Below are 14,352 nucleotides of genomic sequence, written 5' to 3' on the forward strand. Positions count from 1 at the left end.
GTGTCGTAGCCATAGCCATAACCATAATCATAGCCGCAATATTACAGCATTTGTCGATTAGTCATGCCGTAACCATAAACAGCTGATACTGAAGTGGAATTAATGACAACATTTGCATTTTTCATAAAAATACGAATAATTTTCATTAAGTCAATTAATTTTTCGACGTTCATTTCAATTATTTAAATCTTTATCGCAAATATCAAAACAAATGTAAAGTATTCCATAGCTGCTTACGCTTGTGGGGAAGACCAAAATCCAATAGATACATACGGCTGCGGTTATGGTTATGGCGTTATGTTGCGGTACCTATAATCGTTTACAGTGATTCGCACATGCTTGATCAGAACAGCTGATTGCTATGGTTACGACTAAGGTATGGCACCACTCCTAGCAGCTTATGTCCCTGTGATATAGTTATTGTAATTGCCGCGTGCCTCCTTTGATGAACTCCTCCTTCAATTTGTGGTACGCGTATTTATGTTGTTCAAAAAATGGAGAGACCTACAGTTTTATCTCGCCTCCTAATGGCAGATGGATGTTTTAATAAGGCGCTTTTGTATGGCAGAAATTCACTCGGAGCTTTGCCATTGCTTGGCCTATACAAACTTCTCTATAAACTTAAAACAAAAAAATCGTACAGCGAGGTCTACGGGTAGGCAGTAATGGGTTAAGCAAACTTTGTTAATCTCCGTATTATTTTCATATAACCTACATAATTGGACATGTTGTATATTCAGGTATTTCGAAATTAGTTCTTTCGCCGCCACTTTAAGGTCAAGAAGTAAAAGAATTTAATAAGAAAAGAAAGAAAATTAATCAGCCTACGTATATTTTTGAAATTATGAAAGAGAAGAAATCAGTTGGTAAGCTTTAAGTAACCTAGTTTAATAACAAACTTTTGAGATTTCTTAATAAGACTTCTAAGTAAGAATTAAGATAACTACAGGTAAATAATGAAGCAACGAACAACGTCAACCACATAAACAGCATTACTTCATTGCTCGTAAATGTATGCAAGTACATACCTAGATACAAGTATATGTATATAGTACATACATATATGTGGGTATATGACATGCAACCACAACCTGAAACTTACGAACACACAACACACAGCTTCCGCATTCGCGCTGTGGCTTGCATAAGAAGCCTTTCACGCCAACTACAGTACTTCTGCTGCCGCTGCTTCTTCTAACTACATAAACAACTATTTCTTACCACCCGTACTTATACTTAAATACATATATACTCGTATGTACCTGTATGTACCTTGGCGGCTAGTACTGTTCTAAATCAACTACTGTATCTTAATGCCACGCCAGGTTTCTCACTACTTTGATTTGTCGTGATTATCGCTTGCTGCTGCACTGCTATTTGATTGTCCGCTGCGGTGCGTCGTTGAGCTACTTTGACTGTGAATGACTGCCTCTTTGTCTGCTCTGACTGGTTTCATCGTCAACGGTGGCATTAGTTTTAATGACAACAGGTTTTATTTCTGGGACGTTTTTTCCGAAATCGGTCGGTGCAATTTATAGTTCCTTAAATTGAATTACTTTTCATAAAAAATGTCTTTACCTTTTCTTACTTAATCTTCGTGTTGCTTGCGGTCGCGTTAATGATAGATTTGCTTAGCTTAGGTTAGGTTATACGGTTGCCCATGAGAGGCACCACTTGGATGGTAAATTAGAAATGTTCTTCGTGATACCATTGCAAGGCAGAAATAGAGAAGAAACAGAAAAGGAGCGAATGGGTTTGCTTACAAAGCCACAAACTATTTTTTAAACATTTTATTTGTACATAGAAACTAAGCAACGCCTGTTTGACTTGGGCACGATGTGGGCGTAGATTGATTTGAGGTTTGCACTTCGACCTCTTGGTCTTTTATGCCCACTACTCGTCATAGTACCTCATCCAGACCCAGTTCGCTTATTAAACTCACAGATAGAGCTGGGTTGAATTGAGCATATGTGGCTTTCTTCTGGCTGCATTTGGCCGAGATGTCTCAACCTTCTCAGCGCTATAGCATTCAAGGGGAAGGGGCATTGGAATCTTCTGGGATTGGTCGCAGATACTACAAGAATCAGTGGGCCATATCCTGATCATGTGCAGATGACTGTGCTGTCTGCAGTGGCTTGCGAGATTGCCCGTGAACATTCGCAATTTATTCGTGGGAGGGTGCCATAGTCTGGTGCCAGCCAATCTCCATTATCCTCTTCACTCCCAAGCTTTTCCTTGATGATGTGTTGTGCCATAGCAAGGAAGGGCTTGGGTCCTATGAATGACGATGCCGCAGCATCTCTTGTCAATGCATCCACTACTTCGTTCCCAGTTATCCTCCTGTGTCCTGAAACCTAAATTAGCCGAATGCGATTGTGCGTTAGGAACGCAGGTTTAGTTTCTCAATTTATTTAATAGCACACTTCCTTTTCGTTGGGCTTGTGGACCCTGTAAGAGTGGATCCTTGTAGAGCATGGTTTTGGGAATATGCATGTTAACGTTTTACCCCTCTGCAATTAAAAAGTAGTCAAGTTGCTTCAACAAAGTTACTCTTGTTTTTTGTTATTTAGGCTTAATTATTTATCGCAAAAGAGCAGCTTAATCTAAGAGGTATGTTAGGATGTAGTTACTTACCACCCATAACGGAATTTACCTTAAATAATGAAATAATAATCTATTGCTTATTTCGACTCGAAAATTGTTTGAATCGCCTCAGGACATTTTTTTCTTCGAATACGTACGAGTGCTGCTTCTAGTATTGTCAGGTGCCATCTGGCGTTTCCATCGGAAAGTTTGACATATCGCACTTGTTACGTTAAAGCGTAACAACTCAAAATCTGAACATTTTCAGTAGAGACGAAAAACTGTTTCCGTAAATATTAATAATATAGGTATTACAAGGGAAAAAATATGTAATTGCACGAAAATATCATTAAAAACAATATAACGGTTGTTTCATTCTTATTTGTTTAGTAGTTGCGCTAAAATAACCAATTTTTGAGTGGTTACTCTTTTCCTTTTCTTTTTGAGTTGTTACGCTTTGACGTAACAAGTGCGATATTTTGCCATAAACGCACCCAGAACGATTTGACGTGAGAACCATATTAGTGTTATTAAGGGGGGGGTAGGGTCACAAAATCGAAATTTTTTTTCTTCACTCATCTTATAGTATATCATTTCAAGAATGTTGTGTCAAAATTTTAAGTGGATCGGAGCAGAACTCTCAAAGTTATAGCCTTTGTAGGCACTCTACCTCGAATGCGGAGCATCGATAATTTCTCAGAGTCATTTTTTCAAACGCGTTTTTCCCGAAACGACTTCTTAAAAGTCGGTGCCAATCACAACTCCGAAACTATTCAACCAATTCTTTTCAAATTTGGCACACGTTTTCTAAATCAAAAATACCTCCCCCCTACACTGTTTTTTTTTTATTTTTTGTTTTTTAAGGTTGTTTTTCACTTACAAAAATGGCGAAATTTTTCGCCAAAAATGCTCGTTTTACGTTTTTTTGCCACCAAAACTACAAAAATGAAAAAAAAAAAAATTTTATTAATGTAGGGGGGAGCATTACGTCATACTTTAACTGAAAAATTCGACTTTTTTAGTTTCAGACGATTCTACAACGAATGCCGATTGGCACCGCAGAGCACCTCTCGAAAAACATATCTCCAAAAAAACTCTGTCATGGGCTTATTTGTCAATATTTTATTATTAATATTTTTTAAAAACTTATTGAAAAGATGTACAATAACATGTAACTGATTTTATTAAAGTATCTTAAGCCATATTTCTGTAAAAAATTCACAAAAAAAATGTTTTTTTTAGCGCTAAACCCTACCTCCCCCTTAAGACTGGCTTTAAAAATTCAGCTCTACAAAAAATGGAATTAAACCAGGAATATATTCCTGCTATTATTTTCCACAATTTTCGACGTAGGTTAACAAGACAAGAATCCATCTGTGGACTTAAACAATTACGCGGCGAACAGTGACCATTCTTTAGCACCGTAAAAAACTGGGACAACGAATTTTTTTTGTGGTAATTTTTCGTTATCCGACGAATTTCGGGAAAATCATCCAAAATCAGTAATATGACCAGAAAATATCGATGCGAAATAATTGAGAGGGGTCGTCATGCCAGATGTCGTGAGATTGCGGCATCCTCGGACATTAATATGACGACCATAAATAAGATTTTACTAAAAGATTTATGTACGGGAAATGTTCCTGGAGTGACAGTCTTTGGTGTAAGAAAATGCTGAACAACTTCGCAATGCATTAAAGCTCCGTACTATATATGTAACATCTACACAGATGAAAAATCATGGACTTATGCATACGAGGCAAGAATCAACTGGTCTTCCAAATCCGAGTCAAGTCCTACAAGAATTGTTCGATCCCGAAGCACGTTGAAGCAAATGGTCAATTCTGATTGGATTGATTGATGAAAAATTTGTAAAAAAAACAAAGAGAGGTGAATCATTATCATCAAAGCAATACGAGCTCTCACACATCGGCGCAGACATAACGATTTTTGACCCACTGATTTAGCGCATTTAGTAACAGACCGTCGACATCGAAAACTGATGAAAACATCAATAAAGTGATGGAAAAGTTGATCAATAACTGCAAAATAACCATCAGGGAGCTGGCAGATGACTTGAACATTGCTTAGCGATTTGGATTTACTAACTTTGCAGTCCCAAAGGATCTCAATTTCATGCAAAGAAGGGATCACTTTGATATCCCCAAAGACATGATTTTCTAGGCTGAATCCGATCCAACATTCATCAAACTCATTATTGGCACTGGTGACGAGACGTAGGTTTATGAGTGCGACACGCAGTCCAGTCAACAGGCGAGTGTGGGGAGAGATCCGAACGAACCAAGTCAAAAAAACCTCGTTGTTTTCAATCAAAAAAGAAAGCGACGCTCACGATTTTCATAGATTAAAACGGGAGGATGGCTCTGGACTGGAACCCGCAAGGGAGCAGAGGTCGCGGTCGACCAAAAACACTTGGAGAAGGTCGATGCTGCGCGAACTAGCAGATACCGACATCTCATGGGACGGTGCAAAAACAGCAGCACAGAACCGTGTACGAAGGAGAGTCTTGTCGAGGCCATATGCTCCCGAGAGGAATGAACAAGAAAAAAAAAACAAAACAAACACCACGAATTTTTGGCAGATAGAGTCAGACAATTAATAATGACTATTATTTGGGCGTTATAAGACATTTGCGTGAAGCAATTCACCAAAAAAAAGAAAGGAATTGTGGAAAAAAAACTCATTGATTTTACACCAATGATAACGCATGAATGAATTTTTGACCAAGAACGAAGCGAATACCACGCAAAAGCCATCGAATTTATCTGATATGGCTCCCTTCCATTTTTTTATGTTTGATTGAGTCAACAAACCACTAGAGGGAATGCTTTTTAATAGCCGAAAGGAAGTAATGGGAAAAATTGAAGATGACTCTAAAGCTAAATACACACCAGGCAACCGTTGCAGCAACTCGGCCATGTTGAAGCAACCGTTGCCTCGTGTGTAGCTGTGTTGCCAAATGATTTTCGTGTTGCTGCAACCGTTGCCTGAAATATCAAATAAATTTGATTTTTGGGATAGGTTGCTGCAACCGTTGCTTCGTGTGTATCATTGTTTACTGCTTTTACTCGTTCAGTTCGTTGAACACAAGCAAAGAAGAAGGTTCGTGCGGAGTAAAATAAAGTGAAAAAGGAAAAAATGGCAATTGAAAATAATGAAAATTATGTTAATTTTATTAACGAATATAAAAATTTGAGAGAGCTGTGGGATATAAGTAGTGAAAAATATAAAAATAAAAATTTTAGAAAAAAAGCATACGAACAATTAAAAAATGAATACAATAAAATTGATAAACATTTCAAGTCCGCAAAAGCGTTTCCTGTTGCAAGATACCGCAAAGTTATTGCCAGTCTAATTTCTGCTGATATTGCCTCTCTCATTATGGTATCTTGTTTCGTTAATTTGGCCTTTACAAAGTCCAACAATTTTCTAAACAGGGCTTCGTCCATCCTCATGTAATTTTTATAGTCCGCTGGCTCATTTTCCTTCAGTTCTTTCAGCAGCCTCTCGTTCGAAAATTCGATTTTTTTAAAAGCCAATTTTTGGACCAGATTTTTTTTCTCTTCTTTTGTTGCATCTCTTCTTCCTCATTTTCGTACAAAAGTTCGCCAATTATAATAAGAGAAGTAATTTTACGCATTTCGTCGATCATTTAAAAAATTTAATTTTACGTATCTTCCGCTTGTACCTTTCCTGCACCACAGTTGTACACAATACTGAGATTGAAGCAACGGTTGCAACGTGTTTCTTAAACAAAGGCAACACGTTGCTGCAACCGTTGCTTCAACGGTTGCCTGGTGTGTATTTAGCTTAATGGCTATACCGAAAGTAGAGTACCAGAAATGTTTCGAGAGCTGCATCGAACGTTGGCATAAGGGCATTGCAGTTGATGGAGGCGATAATATCACTTTTGAGGAATAAATTTGTATTTTGAATTTTCTGAATATATTCCGGAAACTTTTTGAACAGGGTGGTATGTTTCTAACTTTGAAACTCCTTGATAGTCGAATTCCAACTCACAAGGGGGGTCGTCTATGTTCAAACTTTTTTTTTCACCCGAGCGGAATATTCGCGCAAATTGTGTTAGGACCAATTGTGGCCATTTTGTCTCTAGTGCCAGATGGAAACGCAGTGGAGTTGGATTGGTTAGGTAGATAGTCAGGAAGAAGTTTGAGTAATATTCACGGAACTTTGCTTGATGGTCTAAAGAAATCTTTATATAGCAAACCTTCTAAAATCAAATTAATATACAATATGTACTTAAATCTGAAAGCGGGATAAACCGAAGATACTGAAAGTCGGTAACAGAAAACGTAATGTATAGAACTGTAAATAACAGAGTGGACTACATTACACGCGCAGAAAATATTACTTATTGTATCATATTAGTTATAAAATATTTGACTCAACGTTAAAGATTCCTTTACTAGTTAATTTTTGTATTTATTTATGGAGTTACTTATTTGTTTTTTTTTTTAATGCGTCTTATCTCATGGGAACGGACACGATTTTTTGTAAATGTGTATTAAGTTATTTTTTAATGAGTAAACATTAACTCGCGTTCACAGATTAAAAAAATAGAGCATGGACTGCCAGAGTGGACTGCTTTAATCGCAAACATTCAGCACAAGCAATGTGGAAAAGAAAAACTAGAAAATATATAAAATTGTTTTGAAAGTTTGTGCAAATAGATTTGTTAATCAACAGTAAAGTACGTGGCAATAATTGGAGAGAAATACCGATCAAGCTGAGCAGTGAATGAGAAGTGACGAGAAGCTCGTCCAGCAATTGGCACAGCGCTCCAGTGGCGCAATTGGTTAGCGCACGGTACTTATAATCAGTAACTTGTGTGTTGATGTTGAGCAATGCCGGGGTTGTGAGTTCGAGCCTCACCTGGAGCAGCACTTGTAAATATTTTGTGACATTTTTTTCACACAACCAAATTAAATATTTGAGTGTTTCTAAATGCTTGCTTTGTGCTCTAATTTCCTTAGAGGGTATTAATGGTGAAAAAGTGCGAAATAAAAAGCGGGTGCACGAATATCGTAATTTACTGTGCATGTCATACTTATTTACATATATGTTAAGAAAATAAAATTCATCCACATTTATGACTCAGATATGTGGCCAGTGGTGCTAATTTAGTGGCACAGATTTATTAGTTTACGTTTAAAAAATTTACTAAATAAATGTAGAGTGAATTGGAAAACAGCTTGAGCTTAATGACTCGTTTTTTTTGTTTTAGTTTTGGTTGTTTGCAAAACACGGAAAAATCTGTTAACAAAAAACTAAAAATAATTGTTTTGTATTCCCATTTTTGTCTAAGTTGATAAAATTAAAAAATAGGATTAAGTTTGGCATGATAATTGATTATATGGTTTTTTAACCCTTTACTGCATGAATTAAGGAAACGTTTAAAAAAATTGTTTCATGGTGGAAATAGCTTTATTTAATTATCAATAGGACATATTAAAAGAAAAATAATGAATAATAAAGTTTTATATTTTGGATTTTTTACAGAAGCAAATATAAAAACTAGTTGTAAATTATAGAAAACAGTTGAAAAGCGGAAAAGTTGTTATCCGGAAAGAAAGTTGAGTATATCGACTCCATGAAAATATGTTTTTTTTGTCAAAAAGTACTTACGTTTTACTCTGTTATTGTTTTTTGAAAATTAATCACTTCCACTACAATTTTGCTTTTTCACCCACTTGCTAAAAATTGAGGTTATTTCGAAATGTCATAAAATCATAGAAAATTTTATGCCTTTTCATTTTTGCTAAATACATATATTTGAGGACTTAAAATAGTTCGAATTATTTTAAAAATTTAATTTGGAAATAAAATTAATAAAAACTGCTATACCATATAAGGGCTCATATGCGGTAAAGGGTTAATAAATTGATTTCTTATATATATTAGGGAAAAGAATTTTTTATTAGTATTTTTTTCTTTTTGAAACTACATAAATCGAAATATTTGAAATTAATATAAAATATAAAATTAAAAATTATATAATTAATAAAAATGTAAATCAATAAATATAGAAAGGAAGGAATAATAAAAAAATGAAAAAATGAAAGAAAAATTATATAAAATAAAATGAAAAAATTAAATTAAATTAAACAAAAGAAAATTCGAATAAATGTATGGAATGTGTGTAAGTGAGATCAAATCAAATGAAACGAAATGAAATAAACTAGAAAGTAAAATTTTTCGATATCCATTAATGTATTATATCTAAAAATATTATAAGATGTTCAATTCAAAATTTTCAGTAGGGTGTACAGTTTAGTTTTTCTTTATTATTTTACTAACTGGGAATCACTTATCTTATATGTTTTTAACAATAGTAAGTAGTAATAACCAAAATTCATACTCTTATACGATAGCTAATTTTTCTTCTTAATTTGTATGAAATAATTTTTTCCGATACTTTTTAATAATAGTTGCAATCATTTTTATTTTAATTTATAATATTTTGTTTTAAATTTTTTATTACTTGATTTTTTATTACTTGATTTTTTGTTTGTTATTTTACAAAAAAAAAATAGTTTTTTTTCGATACTTGTTACCATAGCAAATAATAATAACATAACAATACTTCATATTTTTATATGATAGTTAATGGCTTTTTTCTTATTTATCATGAACTAAGTTTGCTGCGAATTTTTTAATAATAGTCACAATAACAATTTTTATTTTTCTTCATCCCACTCACCGGCACGATTTAATTAATTTTTAAAAACTTTTATTGTATTATTGCAAAAAAGAAGTTTATACACACACACACATATGTATAGACATGCAATTATCAGCAATCTAATTTACAATAGTGATCTTAATAATAATAAGAATTGTTTATGATCAAAAATCCAGCACAAAAATACATTTTATTCATTAAAATTCGGCTGGAACAAATTTTATTCGATTTGTTGTACGATTGTGTCGGCCGGTCGATAACCTCTCCCTTCCGCTATGTCTCCACGCGATATACAGTAGGTTCTGTTTTTATGCGGCTTTTTTTTATGCGGTTTTGAAATAGTGCGGTTTTTTTTTAAATTACAAAATGCATGTCGACCTATGGGGAATTGTACATATAAACAAGATTCTAAACCAGCTAAGCAAAAACTCATCACAGATTGCATCAGAAATGCTAACCCTACAAGTATGGAAGATATATAAAGATATAATTTTCAAAGATACAATATTTTGTTTATGCGATTTTATTTAATTATTTCAGATTCATGCGGTTTATGGAACGTATCTATAGTAATAATATGGGACTAGTGCCCTTTTTTATGCGATTATTTCAGATTTATGCGGTTTTAGCATTTGAAACGTATCTATAGTTTTACTATAGAACTAGTAGCTTTTTTTATGCTGTTTTTTCTTTATGCTGTTTCTTGCGGAACGTATCTACCGCATAAAAACAGAACCTACTGTACATACATTTATTTCTGTATAGCCGCTCTTATCAGTGACGTCATATGACATTGGCTATTTTTAAACACACAGTATTTTTCATTCGTCTTCTCCATTTGCATATATGTGTGTGTTTGTACAATATGCATTTGCAAAATAATTCTTTATATGTGCATATTAACATGTAAGTATGTATTTACCTATATATATGTATTTACGTATGCTCCTAACAAATTCACACCGTACAGTGTGTTCTGATTTATATGCATGTATGTATTTTTTTTTTGTTGTGTTTCTCCCGCAAATTCCGCTGCTCTTTTACCAGAGAACGTTGTGTATTTGTTATTGTTTCTCCCCAATCGTCGGCTGGCGATGACGATTATAAGCATGACGTGGATACCAATGCCACATAGAATAGCGGAGAGTTTGGTTTTGTTGCTTTGGGAATGTTACCAGTGTTTAGGAAAGCCAAGTGTTGCTTGGTAGAGCAATTGGTTGTCTGCTATGATATTCTGTTATTTACTCGGCTTCATTCGCCTTGTCAATGCCATGTGCTGTTTGTTGCTCGATTCTTGTTTCGCGTCTGTTATCCACTGTTATTCGTATTGTTCTGATGATTCATCAGCGTGCTTTGGTTCTAGTTGAACATTGGCCAAACCCCCTCACAGCGCTCCAGTGGCGCAATTGGTTAGCGCACGGTACTTATAATCAGTAACTTGTGTGTTGATGTTGAGCAATGCCGGGGTTGTGAGTTCGAGCCTCACCTGGAGCAGCATAATTATTTTGCAAAACTTTTTTTTTGGTTTTGTTTTTTTGCATATTTTTACTCGCATGTACATTATTTTCTTAATTTTACAAAATTTTGTGCATAAACGTTTATAGATTAACTTAATCAGATTTATGAAGCTATTCATGTAACTTTTTGCATTGCGTGCGAATTCTTCTTTAAGTGGTTTGATCCAGCACTTCAAGTGGTCGTGTAGCCAATTCGTAAGCGTTGGTGTTTGGTGTTACTTTTGCACGCCATAAATACCTAACTTATTTTACACAGTAAAGAAAAATTATAATTTTTGTGTAATAGGCAGAAGTATGCGAGTTGCGATGAAACCCATTAATATCTGTAACCGCATGAGTAGATAAACATTTTAATTGCCAATGAAAATAATAGAGATTAATTGTGTATATTGTATGAATGTTTTAATTGCTGTGTGCGGATGTCGGGTAAATTTTTTTGTTTTTTGTAATTTTTCATATGCATTTTTCAAGCTTGTCGTTAAAGAAGTTTTATTATATTCATAGGTATTAAAAAACCTCCCCAAACCAATACACGGTTTGATCCCTTTAAATAAGCGGTTAAAAGGAACTTTTTAATAGAAAGTTTGTACCGTTTAATATGCCGTTAAGATCTAAAATTACTATATTTACCCCTTCCTCCAAGAAAATTTTTTGATATTAAGATTTTATGGTGTCATGGATTTCTGTTAGATTTTAGCTTTTCAGACTTAGACATAAATAATCAGTGAATGTTGAAATGAGTAAAATGAATCTACAAACGATTTGGCGATTTTGAATTGTACAAACTAAAATGTGTAGGAAATAAAAAAATTAATAAATTGTGTTAACTACGGGTTTTTGCTTGTAGATAGTAAAATCTCTGCACTGGAAGTCGATTCGGTGTTCTTCCCATATGAGGTGCCAAAGTTTGAAAGGTCTGAAATGCCGACCATCATTTTGTCTTCAGTTAGTGTAAAGTCAATGAATCCAAGAGATTTGTGGAAGAGTGACCTCAAACTAATTTATCCGTCTTACCACCCGCTCTTTATCTTTCCTATCTCTATTCTTTCTACTGAAATCTATCCGGGTGTAGTACAATGGTCTACTGACTGAGTGCTTGGACTTGTCCAACCCCCCAAAAATCTAATCTAATCTAGTGTAAAGTCGTATCTGTTACATGATCCGTCGCAGCCATTCTAAACTCCGAATTCTGATAAAAGCATCTTACATCTCTCAACATTTCCAATATTTAGATTCGAGAATATCTACATAATTTACATTTACAAAAAATCTGTTTTGCTATTATAGAAGCATCTTCGCTAGACCTGCATGCTTGCTTTGTTGCCCGCTACGAAGTTCCAAGCGATATCCTAGTGACTTTTCACAAATTAGAGAATAAATGAATTTCGTTTGGTCGTTTTATGCTTTTCCTTCGAAATATTAGGTTAGGTTAGGTTGGTACGGTTGCCCAAGGAGTGAGCACACTTGGACGAAGAAAAACGGTTTCGTCCTTTGTGATACCATTATGAAGGAGGTGAGGTGAAAGAGAAAACCAATGGGATGAAAGGAGAGGGCGGGGAGAGATGGTGGGGGGATGGTTAGGAGGATGGGCTTAGCGTGTGTGGATTACGAACGATGACTGAGCTGCGTTTGCGTCAACCGCTTTGTGCTGCTGATGAAATTCATCAGATTTTTAATGTCAACGCCAGCTATATCAGCAGGCGTAGCAAAGTAGTAAGAGCCAAGATGCCTGGATCTTCAGAGCAGGGTAGCTAAAGAGAAGGTGCTGAGATGATTCCACTTCATCCTCCATACATCCAGCGCAAAAAGGACTTGAGGTAATTCCAAGTCTCACAGCACGCATTCCTCGCGCATAGTGACCTGTAGAAACCCCACGAGATTCGAGAGCTGATATTTTGTCAAGCTTAGAAGCTCGCCCGAGCGCCCCCGGTCCACACGTGGCCAGAAGGATTTCGGGACCTTACAAGTGTGTATACTTTCCCAACGCTCACTGAGTTGGCGCGAGCAGACCACAGGTAGTCAGGGGGATCTCAATTCTCTCCTTTCGCGAGGAAATCACCTCACATGTCCCTTGTCTGGATGGCTCATCCACCTCACAGTTTCCCGCAATGTCGCAATGTTACTTTCTTGACTGTTAGTACGCATGTAAGCAGCCAATCAGCTGCCTCCTTGATTGCGGCTACCTCTGCCTGGAACACACTGGAGTGGTCCGGTAACCTGAATTTGAGTCTGATGGGGACCAACCTTTCCTTCCAACTTCGATCCATCCGTGAACAAGCTCACCAGGCCCTGCCCCCAAGTGTAGCCCCCCGTCCACTCTTCCCTTGAAGGAATATGAGTAGAGAAGGTTCCGGTTGGACTAAGCGAGAGTATACACTGATCCGTGGACAAGAAGATAAACTCGATGTTTCTAAGGATGCTTGAGTGACCATAAGTGAGGTTGAGCTTATAGCCCGAACCCCTCAGTCTGATTGCGGTACGTGTAGCGGTAATTCTGCTTGCGATGTCTAGGGGTACCACATTTAACATTGCCCTTTGAAATATTAGTTTGTAAAAGTTATTTGTGCATAAATGTTTGCGCCAATGGCTCAAAACTGTTTTATACTGCTACGACTACTAACAAGCCGGTAAATTTTGATTATTTCTGTAATTTTTTGTCGACCTTAATTAAATTTTCTTTAACATCAAAAATGCCTGAACGGAATTGACGTAACGAAAAATTTTGATAATTAGCTGTTACAGTATCAGCACCATAAACACCTTTCACAATATGTTTTTGATGAGCTCAACCAGAGCCTCAGAGATTCTATAATCGGTCAATGCTTTATGGTATCCGGTAGGATGCTGAACGCGCCCTCGATATTAAGGAAAGCTACCGGTGTGTATTCCTTATTATAGATTGACTTCTCAAATTCTGTAACAAGCGAGTTAAGTGGATTTTCTCTGCAGATTTTCCTTTACAGTACGGATGTTTCGGGATACTAAGCTGAGTGGGGTTGATATTAGCTTTAATATACTCTTTTATAATTCGTTCTAAAGTTTTATCAGGTTTAAGTTTAAATCAGGATAGGCTAATTGACCGGGAATCCTTGGGTGTTATGAGTGAGCTTTTTCCTGCCTTAGGAATGCATACAACTTTTATTTCTCTCCAAAAGGATGGAACGCATTTGAGCTTCAAATTAGGTTAGGTTAGGTTGACATGGCTGGCTGAAAGCCATCATATAGACCTATCGCTCCTCAGTGGTACCAGATGGAGCTAAGACGAATCTAAGTAAGCTCTGAATTTTTGTAAATGAATAAATTAACTTACATATATTTTTGTCATCGTTTCGTCTGTAGCTGCAGGATTTTGGCTTCCTTAAGAATTTCGTCCCAGGCTACAGGATTTTGTCGTCATATCGTCGCAAACAACAGGATTTTGGTTCAACAGCAGGATTGTGGCTTCCTAACAGCGGAATTGTTGCTTCTCTGGTCAACATTTGTGCACCCCCACTACCTAAGTCTTGTGCTGCCTTGGAAAATAATCCT

At 35.9% G+C, this 14,352-nt stretch overlaps 1 protein-coding gene and 2 non-coding genes across 3 annotated transcripts in view; all 3 read left to right on the forward strand.

The window, feature by feature from the left end:
• The window catches only part of LOC129237487 (uncharacterized), a 134,489-nt gene that overhangs the window by 80,944 nt on the left and 39,193 nt on the right, over window positions 1-14,352 (forward strand). The gene's annotated exons all lie outside the window — the stretch shown is intronic.
• Trnai-uau (transfer RNA isoleucine (anticodon UAU)) lies at window positions 7,403-7,505 on the forward strand. Its single transcript has 2 exons — window positions 7,403-7,440; window positions 7,470-7,505. It is a non-coding gene; the product is annotated as a tRNA-Ile (tRNA).
• On the forward strand, window positions 10,699-10,801 carry Trnai-uau (transfer RNA isoleucine (anticodon UAU)). The gene is made up of 2 exons: window positions 10,699-10,736; window positions 10,766-10,801. It is a non-coding gene; the product is annotated as a tRNA-Ile (tRNA).

The sequence above is a fragment of the Anastrepha obliqua genome, chromosome 2, assembly GCF_027943255.1.
Source record: "Anastrepha obliqua isolate idAnaObli1 chromosome 2, idAnaObli1_1.0, whole genome shotgun sequence".
NCBI classification, from domain to species: domain Eukaryota; kingdom Metazoa; phylum Arthropoda; class Insecta; order Diptera; family Tephritidae; genus Anastrepha; species Anastrepha obliqua.